This window comes from Pelophylax lessonae (genome assembly GCF_965119305.1).
Source record: "Pelophylax lessonae genome assembly, chromosome: 2".
NCBI lineage: Eukaryota > Metazoa > Chordata > Amphibia > Anura > Ranidae > Pelophylax > Pelophylax lessonae.
Genome location: NC_138769.1, coordinates 249,790,871 through 249,799,166, shown reverse-complemented (window position 1 = coordinate 249,799,166; position 8,296 = coordinate 249,790,871).

Genomic DNA, 8,296 nt, shown 5'->3' with positions numbered 1-8,296 from the left:
TTTACAAAGAATACCCAATTACGTGCAAGGAAAATAAAAAATTAAAAAACCCCTGTATTTTTGCTTACATATGGGGATGGGAAAAGCAACAACTGACTTGCTGGTGGTAATCTACATAACTTGCCCACTGTGTTTTGTTTTTTTTTTTTATGGCTAGACTTGTTTGCAAGATGCCATGGTAAAGTAAAATAATATTCCCTACATACATCTCAAGTATACATTTTCAATTTTGAAGTGCCTCTATAAAGGAGATGATACAGGACAAAAACATTTCTTTATGTAAGTAACCACTAAACACAAATACCAGGGGTTATTATTCCTCCAACTGGAACCAATGCTAGGACATTCTTTCACAGACTATAGTGTCAGTGCATTCTTTCTCCCATGGCCACCAATGCTGGGGATTTGTGCTTCCCATGGACTAAAATCCTGAGACATTTTTTTTTTGCACTGACCACTGATACTGGGGCATTGTTCTTCCTATTAGCCATCAATGAAATGAGTTGTATGTTGCATTCTTCTGAACTCTTCGCTGTACAATGTTTTGTTCGTTACATACTATGGACTGCGTTGCATGTTACAAACATTGGACCTCTGCGCACTGTAAGCTAGGTTGTAAATTAAACATTTCTGACCCCTGCATGTTAAAAGTTATGCTGTAAACTACATAATCACAACCATACTCCTGAGTCTTAAAATATAGTTCACACAAATTAGTTATATCAACTTAACTGCCCTGTTGTTATAAGAGGCCTGGCAAGTCGCTTCTGTGATAGTATATGCTGAGTGACAGGTACTCTTTACTGAGGCAACAGGGGTCTCCTGAACCCCTACAGTAATGCCACCTCTGCACTCCCCCTAAAAAAATTGAGTACAGTCTGTAGTTGTTCATATTTTTTTTTCTGCCACATTGGCTGGGATCTGACAGCACTCAGCTGAGAAGGGCTCAGAACTGAGCACTTTAACCACTTACCGCATAGTAACGTACCGATACGTCGGTACACTTTGCGGGTTTATACCGGGATGAAGCCTCTAGTTAGAGGCACCATCCCGGTACCGTGGTTTGAAGCCGACCGTCGGCTTTCCATCGGTAACGACCGATGCGGCTCGGGAGCCGCTCGATCGTTACCCGGGGGGGGCGGGAGGGGACGTCCCCCCCTCCCGCCGCCTTCCGTGGCTTTGCCCGGGGCTCCCGTCCCACCGGGAGCCCCGAGCACCCAGCCGGCACGTCCGCTGGTTGGATGGAGTCCCGATGAATGCCGGAAACGGCATCGATCGGGGCTCCGATGACGTAACCCGGAGGCGGCATCCATGACGTCACTTCCGGGTTACTGTGCTGCAAAAGGCGGCAAATTTAAAAAACGGCTGTATGCAAAAATGCCGTTTTCGGCGTTTTGCATACAGGGAAGTGTAGTGGAGGGGTCTAGGGTCTTTTAGACCCTCGATCCCTCCATAAAGTGTACCTGTCACACATATTGCTGTCACAAGGGATGTTTACATTGCTTGTGACAGCAATAAAAGTGATCAGATTTTTTTTTTTTTTTAAAAAAACCTGTAATAAAGTTTAAAAAAAAATAAAAAATAAATAGGAAAAAAAAAAATTTCGCTGCCCCCGTCAACGTTAGCTCGCGCACAAAAAAAAACGTATACGCAAGTCGAGCCGCGAATGAAATCGCTGTTCAAACCCCACATGTCCAGTATCGCCGCGATCGCCAGAGCGTGCGCAATAATTTAAAAAAAAGAGCTACACTCTACCTCTAAACTGGTAACCGTTAAATAAATTTAAAGCGTCGCAGATTGAGATCTCTATTGACCGTAGTTTGTTGCCATCCCACGGGGGGGGCGCAATTTTAAACCGTAACATGTTGGGTATCTATTTACTCGGCGTGACATCACCTTTCACAATATACAAAAAAAATGGGCTAACTTTACTGTTTAGTATTTTTAAATGCAGTGAAATGTGATTTTTCAATTTTTTTCCAAAAAATGGCGTTTTAAAGACCGCTGCGCAAATACCGCTTGACAAAAAGTTTTGCAATGACCGACATTTTATTCTCCAGAGTCTTTGCTAAAAAAATATACATAATGTTTGGGGGTTCTAAGTAGTTTTCTAGGAAAAAATACTGGTTTTAACTTGTAAACAAAAAGTGTCCGAAATAGGGCTGGGGCTTAAGTGGTTAAGGTTCATTGATCACAGGGCAGATTGAGAATTGGATGCTTCTCGGCTCCCTTTTGTTCTCTGTCCTGAAAGTGGTGATAGATGCCTTAGGATTACAGAGGGCACAGCTGAGCTTGGAACAAATGCCTCACATGCCCCAACCCCCCTAAGTGCAGTTCACCTGGTCTACTACTTACCTTTGTCCCTTTTCCAGGAACCTTCGCTGTGCAACCCTGCCCAGAGCCACACAGCTTATTTACAAGAAGTGTCCCTGCCTGGTCCACTTTCTCATGCACATGCACGCCATGGTGGCCTCCAGTGGCCTTGTGGAGTATAGCTCTTCCTATAGGAATGAAGGGGCAGTAACATACTTGAGCAGGAAGAATAGGGGATGGGGTTATGCCATTAAGGACAGCTTGTACTAACATACCTGTCCTTTGAATTATTGCGTTTTTTTGCTTTCAAATAGTATAACCGATAAGCAGAGCTGAAAAAAGCATAAGTGGGTTCAACTGATTATTGTTTACATTTGAATGCCTCTTGGCTAACATAACTGGTGGTGTTTTAAGGATGCATGTATTCCTCACATACTTTGTGCTAAAAGGTACCTTGTGAAGTATGGTGCAAAAAAGAACAAAATGTGAGAAAAAAATCTATTTCAAAGGAACAGCATAAATGGGCCAGGCGTTTGGTTTTGTAGCTGTTATGAAGTGAAATAAAAACCTTGAGAGTTCCTTTTCCATTTTCTATATGGAATTGAACTTATGACCTGACCCTAAGAGGTAAATCTTGAGTTACCAAGAATATGTTCTTCAGGGTCTGTAGTTAATGCTTTTACATAACACACACTGTTCCATGCAGCACCTGCAAGGACATGGCCAATGGATTTCATGTCAATCTGCTTATCTTGAAGATAAGTAAGAAGATCAGGTTAACTTGTTTCTCTGCTGAACAGGGGGTCATACTCTGAAACACATTCATAGATAAATCCTGTGAACACAGAGCAAAGGTCACATTTCTCATTTTGTATAAAATATGACATTTGTTTACAAGGTGATAACTTCTGCTCAGCTCTATTTTTTTACTTCACACAATGTTTCACAAGCAAAAACATCAAACTAGTCAAAATGTTTTAAATATGCAGATTTATAATGATCTCTAATAAACTACCTAAGTGCTGAGGGCAGGCTAGTTAAGGTTAATTTATCATGAATCTTTTCAGCGCTTGACAAAGGAGGTGGGGCCCTGAAAATGCTACATAGTGCCATAGTTAAGCCCCGTACACACGAGTAGAAATTCGGCCGGTAAATTTCGTCCGATCAATCTGCCGATTTTCGGCTTGTTAGTATGGTGCTTCCGACAACCGACTCGGACTTTTCGGCCGAAAAAATCCTGGTGTGCAGGCTATATAATTTTTGTCGACCGTCAAAACACGTCCGATTTTCGTCTCATTAGTACAGATTTCAATGGGGAAAAATCTTATGAGCAAGACTAGGCATGCTCAGAGATGAAAGAACACAAAGAAAGCAAACCAACACATGACATCACTTCTGAAGTAGAATTCTGTCGTGCGGGAAAATTTGTGTGCAGTCTAGGACACATTCCAACCAACCGACACCACTCTGGACAAAAGACGGATGACCGGTCGGCGGAAATTCGTTGCATGTGTATATGAGGCTTTAGTCTGGTTGAAAAAAAGACACAAGTCTATCTAGTTCAACCAATTAACCACTTAAGCCCCGGAGGATTTGGCTGCTCAAAGACCAGGGCCTATTTTGCGATTCCGCACTGCGTACGTTTAACAGACAATTGCGCTGTCATACGACGCTGTACCTAAATTAAATTGACATCCTTTTTTTTCCCCACAAACAGAGCTTTCTTTTGGTGGTATTTGATCACCTGTGCGATTTTTACTTTTTGCGCTATAAACAAAAAAATAGCGACAATTTTGAAAAAATAACAATATTTTTCACATTTTGAAATTCCCCAAAAAAAATTTAAAAATCAAAATTTTTTAACATTTTAGGCCAATTTGTTTTCTGCTATATATTTTTGGTAAAAAAAAATCGCAATAAGCGTATTTTGATTGGTTTGCTCAAAAGTTATTGCGTCTACTAACTACGGGAAAGATTTTATGTAATTTTTATTGTTTTTTTTTTTTTACTAGTAATGGTGGCGATCTGCGATTTTTTTTTTTTATTTTTTTTTTATTTTTTTTTGCGGGACTGCGACATTGCGGTGGACAGATCGGACCCTTGACTGACATTTTTGACACCTTTGGGGGTACAAGTAACATTACTACAGTAATCAGTGCTATAAATATGCACTGTTACTGTAAAAATGACACTGGCAGGGAAGGGGTTAACTTTATTGGTGATCAGTGGGTTAAATGTATCCCTAGGGGCGTGATTCTAACTGTGGGGGGGCGTGGCTTGTGATGTAACCACAGAGACATACGATCCAACATAGGATCGTATGATCTCTGCTGTTACATCAGGGAGAATGACAGGTGGCTTTGTTTACATTAGCCGTCTGCCTTTCTCCCTCACCAGCGGGAGATCACGAGTGACCGGCGGACATCGGAGCAAAATCATACAATCCTATATCTATAATCATATACCCACAGTTGAAGGTAAAAACCTGAGCAAAGTGTGATCCAATTTGCTACAGCAGGGGAAAAAAATCCTTCCTAATCCCCCGAGACGCAATTGGATTTTCCCTGGAGCAACTTTACCTATAAATGTTATTATCCAGTTATATTATGTAAATTTAGGAAATATTCCAGGCCTTTTTTAAAGCAATCTATTGGGCTGGCCATATTAGCTCTTGAGGGAGTCTACACATTTTCACAGCTCTTACTGTGCAGAATGCTTTCCGTATTTGGAGATGAAATCTCTTTTCCTCCAGACGTAAAGAGTGCCCCCTTGTCCTCTGTAATGACCTTAAAGTGAATAACTCAACACCAAGTTCACTATATGGACCACCTATGTGTTTATACATGTTGATCATATCCCCCCTTAATCTCCTCTTCTCCATGCCTCTTATCAGTTTGGTTGCCTTTCTTTGCACTTTCTCCAGTTCCCCGATATCCTTTTTAACCACTTAAGGACCGAGCCCATTTTTGACACATGTTGTTCACAAGTTAAAATCAATATTTTTTGCTAGAAAACTACTTAGAACCCCCAAACATTATATATATTTTTTTAGCAAAGACTCTGGAGAATATTTTTTGTCACACAGTATTTGCGCAGCAGTCTTTCATACGCAATATTTTTGGAAAAATTACGAAAAATTACATTTCACTGCATTTAAAAAAAAAACTAAACCGTAAAGTTAGCCCTTTTTTTAGTATATTGCAAAAGATGATGTCACATTGAATAAATAGATACCCAACATGTTACGGTTTAAAATTGCACACACCCGCGGAATGGCGACAAACTACTGTCAATAAAAATCTCCATAGGGGATGGTTTAACATTTTTTAACGGTTACCAGTTTAGAGTTAGAGAGTAGCTCTTTTTAAAAAATGATTGCTCTTGCTCTGGGGATCGCGGTGATACCTCACATGTGTGGTTTGAACAGCGATTTAATTTGCGGGCGTGACTTCTTTTTTTTTTTTTACAAAATTTTATTTATTTATCAATTTTCCCATTAAACTTTTACATACATTCATGTTATCAGTTATTATTTACAATGTAGCAGAGGTTACATTTTGTTAACTTCAATATCTTTCCCCCTATTGGGGATAAGTTACACCATCATTGTACAATATTCATAGCCTAAATATTCCCCAAGTGTCAGGTTTATTTAGACCCTTTTTCTTCTCTGACCTCTGCGATATCGCAACCCATAATATAACATTAAACAATAAACACCCCATCATAGGGAGATGGGAAAAACAGAAAAAAGAGAGAGAAAGGGAGAGAGAGAGAGAGAAAGAAAAAAAAAAGGAAAAAGGGGGGGTCTGGCTGGCTTGGGGACTTCTCTTCTGGGCATAAAATTTCCTTCATCCCCTAGTCTTTCCTACAGGATTCTACATTCTCGAGACGACATATTCATTCCATCTATTCCATATTAGTTTATATTTGTCTAGTTTATGATTGGCATTTAATACTAAATTTTCAAATTTGTTGACCTCTTCCACCTTATTGATCCACATATTCAAATCTGGTGGTTCCTCCTTTTTCCACCTTAAGGGAATGCACATTTTTGTTGCATTAAGTAAGCAAGGTATTATTGAGTTTTTATATTGATTTCTTGGTATATTAGTTTTATGGAGAAGGAAGAGTGCCGGGTCCATCGTCAAATGATGTTCTGTCAGATTTTGTGTAATTTCCAAATGTAATGTTTCCAAAATTTTTCCATTTTGGGACACGACCAAAAAATATGAAGTAGTGTTCCCTCGCCTTCTCCACACCTCCAACATCTATCCGTATTTATTGATGATATTTTATGCATTTTTACTGGGGTTTGATACCATCTCGACAATATTTTAAAATTCATTTCTTGTATTTTAGTATTAATAGATGTTGAATGTGTCATCTGATATATCTGGCTCTTCTCTTCCTCTGAAAAGGGCTTATCTAATTCTTTCTCCCATTCCTTTATATATGTTAATTGATTATTATCCCCGCTATCACATAACAGTGAATACAATTTAGATATGGGGTGTAATAATGTCCCTTTTTGTACACACATCTCTTCAAATTTTGTATATTGTAGGTCCTCCTCTTTAAGTATTGGTGGAGTCCCCAGGAAATGTCTAAGCTGGATCGCTCTCCAGCGATCCAGCCGGAACTCTCCTAGGGGGTCTATCATTTCCTTCTCCGTTATCCATCTCCCCTGTTTCATGAAATGATCTACCTGATATAATCCTTTTTCCCTCAAGTCCCTACATTTTTTATCCTGGAAACCCGGGGTAAATCTAGGGTTACTCAAGACCGGAAATATGGCAGAGTATTTTCTTGTCAATTTATATTGTTTAATAATTTTTGCACAAGTCTTAATTGTATGGCCTATAAGCGGATGCATTTTCATGGGAACTGGCAGGGAACGACTACAGAACGGAGCTCTTTCCAGTGAAATTTCAAATTGTGCCTGATCCATATTTGGCCATAATTTTGTATTTCTATGTCGACACCAGTCCACAAATCTACTCAGGTGTATGGTCTAGTAATACCTCCTCATATCTGGTACTGACAATCCTCCTTCCTCTTTTCGTAGTGACATCACTCTCTTACTCAATCTGGGATGTTTGGCTGACCATATAAATTCCTTCAGTATACTGTCCATTTGTTTAAAATTGTTCTGTGGTATGGCTATTGGTAAGGTTTGGAAAAAATATAAAAATTTTGGTAGAATGGACATTTTTACAATATTACATCTAGCCCACCATGATAACAGTCCCTTACTCCATTTATCCAGGAGGCTTCGTATAGATTTCAGCAGTGCCGGATAGTTTTCCTCATATAACTGGGAAAATTTCGGTGTTATTTGTATGCCCAAGTATTTCAGTGCTCTACTTGTCCACTTTAATCTGAAGTTTAAGCTTAGCTGTTGCTGCAATTCCTGTCCTAGACCTACCCCCATAGCTTCTGATTTTTCTAGGTTTATTTTGAGATTGGACAATTCTCCATACTCTGCAAATTCCCTTAAAAGATTTGGGAGTGAGATAATTGGGTTGGTGAGAGTGAACAGCATGTCGTCCGCAAAGGCCGATATCTTATGTTGTATTTGGCCAATTTTAATGCCTGTAATGTCTGGATTTAATCTTATTTTACATAGAAAAGGTTCTAACGTCAGGATAAAGAGCAGGGGTGAAAGAGGGCACCCTTGTCTAGTCCCATTTTGAATCGTAATATCTTCCGACAACATGCTGTTCACTCTCACCTTTGCCGACGGGACTGAGTAGATCTGCATTATCCAGTTCAACACAGTCTCGCCCATGCCCACATGTCTCATTACCACCATCATGAACCTCCAACTTACTCTATCAAAATCTTTTTCAGCATCTGTACTTATAAATATACTTTTTATCTGTTTTAATTGGGCTACATATAGCAAATTTAATACTTTTGTTGTATTGTCGCGAGCTTCTCTTGTTGGTGTGAATCCTACTTGGTCTAAATTCACCAGTTT